The sequence below is a fragment of the Moschus berezovskii genome, chromosome 3 (genome assembly GCF_049115385.1).
Source record: "Moschus berezovskii isolate FMDL1 chromosome 3, NW_MosBer_1.0, whole genome shotgun sequence".
In the NCBI taxonomy this organism is placed as follows: domain Eukaryota; kingdom Metazoa; phylum Chordata; class Mammalia; order Artiodactyla; family Moschidae; genus Moschus; species Moschus berezovskii.
The window spans coordinates 5909696-5916205 of record NC_142462.1 but is presented as its reverse complement, the minus strand read 5'-3'; positions in this window follow the sequence as shown (position 1 = coordinate 5916205).

Below are 6510 nucleotides of genomic sequence, written 5' to 3'. Positions count from 1 at the left end.
GTCCTTCCAATGAACACCCAGGATTGACCTCCTTTAGAATGGACTGGTTGGATCTCCTTGCAGTCCAAGGGACTCTCAAGAGTCTTCTCCAACACCACAGTTTAAATGCATCAATTCTTTGGCGATAAGCTTTCTTCACAGTCCAACACTCACATCCATACATGACCACTGGAAAAACCATAGCCTTGACTAGAGGGACCTTGGTTGGCAAAGTAATGTCTCTGCTTTTTAATATGCTATCTAGGTTGGTCATAACTTTCCTTCCAAGGAGTAAGCGTCTTTGAATTTCATGGCTGCAATCAGCATCCGCAGTGATTTTGGAGCCCCCCAAAAATAAAGTCTGACACTGTTTCCACTGTTTCCCCATCTATTTCCCATGAAGTGATGGGACCAGATGCCATAATCTTAGTTTTCTGAATGTTGAGCTTCAAGCCAACCTTTTCACTCTCCTCTTTCACTTTCATCAAGAGGCTTTTGAGTTCCTCTTCACGTTCTGCCATAAGGGTGGTGTCATCTGCATATCTGAGGCTAGTGATATTTCTCCCAGCAATCTTGATTCCAGCTCGTGCTTCTTCCAGACCAGCGTTCCTCATGATGTACTCTGCATATAAGTTAAATAAGCAGGATGACAATATACAACTTTGACGTACTCCTTTTCCTATTTGGAACCAGTCTGTTGTTCTATGTCCAGTTCTGACTGTTGCTTCCTGACCTGCATACAGCTTTCTCAAGAGGCAGGTCAGGTGGTCTGGTATTCCCATCTCTTTCAGAATTTTCCACAGTTTAATGTGATCCATACAGTCAAAGGCTTTGACATAGTCAATGAAGCAGAAATAGATGGTTTTCTGGAACTCTCTTGCTTTCTCGATGATCCAGCGGATGTTGGCAATTTGATCTCTGGTGCCTCTGCCTTTTCTAAAACCATCTTCAACATCTGGAATTTCACGGTTCACATATTGCTGAAGCCTGGCTTGGAGAATTTTGAGCATGACTTTACTAGCGTATGAGATCAGTGCAATTGTGCAGTAGTTTGAGCATTCTTTGGCCTTACAAATAGCTGTGAAAAGAAGAGAATTGAAAATAAAGGAGAAAAGGAAAGATATAAGCATCTGAATGCAGAGTTCCAAAGAATAGCAAGGAGAGATAAGAAAGCCTTCCTCAGTGATCAATGCAAAGAATTAGAGGAAAACAACAGAATAGGAAAAACAAGAGATCTCTTCAAGAAAATTAGAGATTCCAAGGAAACTTTTCATGCAAAGATGGGCTCAATAAAGGACAGAAATGGTATGGACCTAACAGAAGCAGAAGATATTGAGAAGAGGTGGCAAGAATACACAGAAGAACTGTACAAAGAAGATCTTCACTACCAAGAAAATCACGATAACGTGATCACTGACCTAGAGCCAGACATCTTGGAATGTGAAGTCAAATGGGCCTTAAAAAGCAACAGTATTAACAAAGCTAGTGGAGGTGATAGAGTTCCAGTTGAGCTATTTCAAATCTTGAAAGATGATGCTGTGAAAGTGCTGCACTCAATATGCCAGCAAATTTGAAAAACTCAACAGTGGCCACAGGACTGGAAAAGGTCAGTCTTCATTCCAATCCCAAAGAAAGGAAATGCCAAAGAATGCTCAAACTACCGCACAACACCATACAATTTATTATTCATTTTATAAATAAAAGCAAAAAACCATGGAAATTATAGACTCTCCCAAAAATTGCTGGTTTTCTTGTATTTTGGGTTTTTTTCCCCAAATAATTACCCATTGTACAAAAATAGATTAGAAAGTAGTTATTCATGTCTAATCAATCTCACTTTTTTTGTATCAAAAAATCTTTTTATTATTCTGTTCCATTCCTTTCAGTCGCTCAGTTGTGTCCAACTCTTTGTGACCCGTGGACTGTGGCCTACCAGGCTTTTCCGTCCATGGGATTCTCCAAGCAAGAATACTGGAGTGGGTTACCATTTCTTTCTCCAGGGGATCTTCCCGACCCAGGGATCGAACCCGGGTCTCCCACATTGGAGGCAGACGCTTTAACCTCTGAGCCACCAGGGAAGCTTATATATTTTTCTTTTTTTATTAGAGGCTAATTACTTTACAACATTATATTGGTTGTTTTTGCCATACATTGACATGAATCTGCCCTGGGTGCATATGTTAAAATTAATAAATATCTCAAAAGCTCATTTTTTTGACTTTGAAATAAGAAGAAATAGTCCGGAAATAGCAGATTCAGTTACAAGATCCTCAGCTTTCCTTACCTCATGGTTTCTAGTCATAGATATTTTACTATGGGATGGACATATACTATTCATGTTAACTTTTTTCTAGTGAAGCTCTTAACAGAAAACACTTGTGGGTATAAAGTGAGGGGCAAGATAGGGGTGGGGGATTAAGTAAAAACTACTTGGAGATGGCTGGATGGCATCACCGACTCTGTGGACGTGAGTTTGAGTGAACTCCGGGAGTTGGTGATGGACAGGGAGGCCTGGCGTGCTATGATTCATGGGGTCGCGCAGAGTCGGACACGACTGAGCGACTGAACTGAACTGAACTTTGCGGAACTTCCCAGGTGGTCCAGTGGTTAAGCATCCGCCTTGCAATGCAGGGGATACAAGTTTGATCCTTGGTCTGGGAAGTAAGTTCCGACATGCCACAGAACAACTAAGCCCACACAATGCAACTACTGAGTTGGCACAACACACCTAGAGAGTCTGCACTGGAAGGAAAGATCCCACATGACACAACTAAGATATGACATGCCCTAATTAATTAATTAAAAACTATTAGGTATAGAGTAAATAAGCTACAAGGATATATTGTACAATACAAGGAATATAGCCAATAGTTTATAATAAGTGAAGTATAAGCTTTAAAATTGTAAATTACTTTGTTGTACACCTGTAATTTATATAATAATGTACATCGACTATCACAATCTTACGAAAAGGATCCATAGGCTTGTAGAGGGCATCTAAGCGGATCGTGATATTAACTCTTACAGAAAATGTGACACTTCCTTTGCTGTTTCCAGGGGCCACTGCCAGGCCAGATGTTACATTTTCAAAATGACATAACATGACCTCGTGAATCATTAAGAGTTCTAACTTCATGAACTTCAATTCAAAAGTTACTTAGAGCTCCACAGAATAATTTAGATCTAGGTAATTTATAGTTTAGTCATGTACAGAAGGAACAGATAGAGGGGAAAATGCCATGCAGAAGTTTAAAATGAACAGTTGTATGATGGACAATTAGAGTCTATATAGGCCATCTGGCTCTTTGATATTGCTGTTCATTTTCAACAACCATCAGTAACCTCACTCTTAGAATCATTTATAAGAAGAAATATGAAACAACAAGTTGTATAGAGAAGATTCAAAGACTCAATTCAAAGATTCAAAGATTTCAGAGTCTGAAAATACAAATGACTTGTGCATTCATGCCTAGGAAAGAGTTTTGGTGGAGTTAATTTTATTTTCAATGCTCACTTTTTCAGTATAAATAGAACCAAGAGTATGAACAACAAACTTTTGTTTGTTCATTTGTTTGTCTTAAATTGTTTAATCCTCTGCCCTACATTTTAAGTATTTTGGAGCTAGGAGCCTAAAGAAATAAGGCCTTGACTTGGTTTTGTCTTTGTGTGTGTGTGATACAAGTGACTATCACTAGCAGCCCTAATCCCTCATATGTAGAATGGTTTGGATTCATTCCTTACTGAGTTCCATTCTGGTTCTGAAATTCACTTATTTTGTGAAGATATGCTATGTATACGTCTGGAAAGAATATTTTTCATATTTTTTGTCATTATTGTGTGTCCTTGACTCTGTCAATTTTTGGAAATCTGACAAAGTGGAGGATACTGGTAAACCCAGCATTACCAAAGCTTCTAGAATTCGGAGGAAAACAGATTTTAAAGCTCATCTTTAGTTGATAAAAGTTAATGTCTTTCTCTTCAACATATGTTTTCTTTAGTTGAAACAGCTTCTTTGAATTGTCAATATACTTCAATATTTAAAGACTCTGTTTTATTATTATATAATTATTTAAATATTAATGTTTAATTATTAATAATTAATATTATTTAATATTTAATTCCTCTTATCTTCCCAAATGAGAAAAAAATGATGCAGGCATAAGGCTACAAATGAAATTTTTCTTCAATACCCTGAAATATTCTTTCTTATTCAGTCTTGAGCTTCTTCAAAGAATGTGTTCAAGACCACAGAGGGAGGCTCTTTAGGTGTAGGAATGGAAAATTGTGCTCACTTCACAGCACTGTGAGATGTCTGCAAGATAGATGAAGAGATGAAGTTTGTGCCTCCAGCTCCTAAGGGTGATCTTCCTATTCCAGAATTGGCTTTAATGATTATTTATAAATAAAATACATAATTTTGTGACTTCCACTTAATCAGAAAATGAAAAATGTTTACATTGGGCACTTAAGCCCCAACTTAGGAGAAATGATGGAAATGTAATATAAAATATCACTGCATCACAAGCCTATGACAGTGAAATGTGGTGATTTCCCATTAAGTCCAAGATGCAGAAATGCCTAAAAGCCTTCCTAGGAGAAATAAATTATATAGTCTATAATCACCGAACTTGATGAGCCCCCTCTCCACTCATCTCTTGGATGGATGGATGGCTCTGAAAGCATTTGTAAAGGCGTACATACTCATAAGGGAACAGTGTTTGAAAGACAAAAGTTAAACAAGTTTCTTTTTATACACACACAGAATAAATTCCAATGAAAATAAGAAAGGAAGGAAGGAAAGGAAAGGAAGGAAAAATAAAAACCAAAGGAAGACAATGGAATGAACTCAAGCTGAGAAAGAAGCATATAAACATTTCTATTATAATCTTAGGATTAAAGAGCTGTGACAATGTTCAGTTACTAAGTTGTGTCTGACTCTTTGTGACCCCATGGACTGTAGCATGCTAGGCTCCTCTGTCCTCCACTATCTCCTGAAATTTGCACAAATTCATGTCCACTGTTGGGCTTCCCAGTTGGCACTAGTGGTAAAGATCCTGTCTGCCAAGGCAGGAGACTTAAGAGATCCTTGGGTTGGGAAGATTCCCCTGGAGGTAGGTATGCCAACCCACTGCAGTATTCTTGCCTGGAGAATCCCATGGACAGTGGAACCTGGCAAGCTAAAGTCCACAGGATCATGAAGAGTTGGACAAGACTGACACGACTTAGCACACATATGTCCGTTGATATTGAAACTTTGAAAAGAAAAATAAAAGATCAAAAACTAATTCAAAGAGCAAGAACACAATAATAAAAATGAGATCATAATATTTTGTAGCATCTATTTCATAAGTATTTTCAAAGAAGAGAAATGCAATCATTTTATAAGATAAGGCATAGCAATGAGCAGGAAATATCTCTCCCACAACTGGATGAAGACAGGTTGTCTTTCCTTGAAGTTGCTTCCAATCTTATAACAAGGACTTATTTAAAATAATAAGACTTAGAACTGTGTCATTTGGTATATTGGATATATTTGGGTTTTAATTTTATTTAATTAATTTTACTTCAAACTATTCATATACAGACAAGTTGCTTCAAATCTTATAACAAGGACTTATTTAAAATAATGAGACTTAGAACTGTGTCATTTGGTATATTGGATATATTTGGGTTTTAATTTTATTTAATTTTATTTCAAACTATTCATATAGAGACATTTTGTCTTTAATAAGGCAAACGTTCTAAAAGAGGTAATGCAAATGTCCTTGTGATGTGTACCAAGTACTAAGAAAACACTTTGGTCTCACTGGCAAGACTGAAAATAAAATATATACCAAGCAATTTTCACAAGGAAAAGAGCATACTTTTCTTCCCAATTTTATCTCCCTTCTTTCTTCATTTCTTACTTACTTTTTCCTTTCTTCTTTCCATTCTTTCCATCATTTTCCTTCTTTCACTGCTTAAATGCTTATAAATTTCTATTTAAAGAAGCTTGATAGTTTGTCCTACAAAAACGTTTCTCACTCTACTTTTCACATTTTCAACTTATTTGTATTGTACTTCTGCAGTTACACTGAACAAGTTACCCTTAAAAAGAGCTGATTTGCTTTGCTAAATTAATTCAGAAGTTCTTTTGTTTAAAATGGATGCCCTTTTCTTTATATTAGAAACAGTTCTAACCGTAGATAACCTTCAAGTCAGGTCATTTCCATGACATATTAATCTCGTGTTTATGTGAAATATTAAAAGAAAGCTAAAACCTTGTGATTAAACACTGCACACATCTTGTTAGGCATATAATTTAAGGCTGGAGGTGACTAACCTTTGAGGATCGAGTATCTTCATACTTTTATTTTTCAGATAATACTCTACTGAGAAGCTGGATTAACTTGGAATTGTTTTTTTCCTATATTGTGAACACATTCTCCATAAGAGAATGTTTCAATGTAAAAAAGATTTATTTTCTTAAAAAGACATCATTCAGAATTCTTTTCTCAACAGAGGAAGGATGAGTCGTGTTAGCTTAAACAT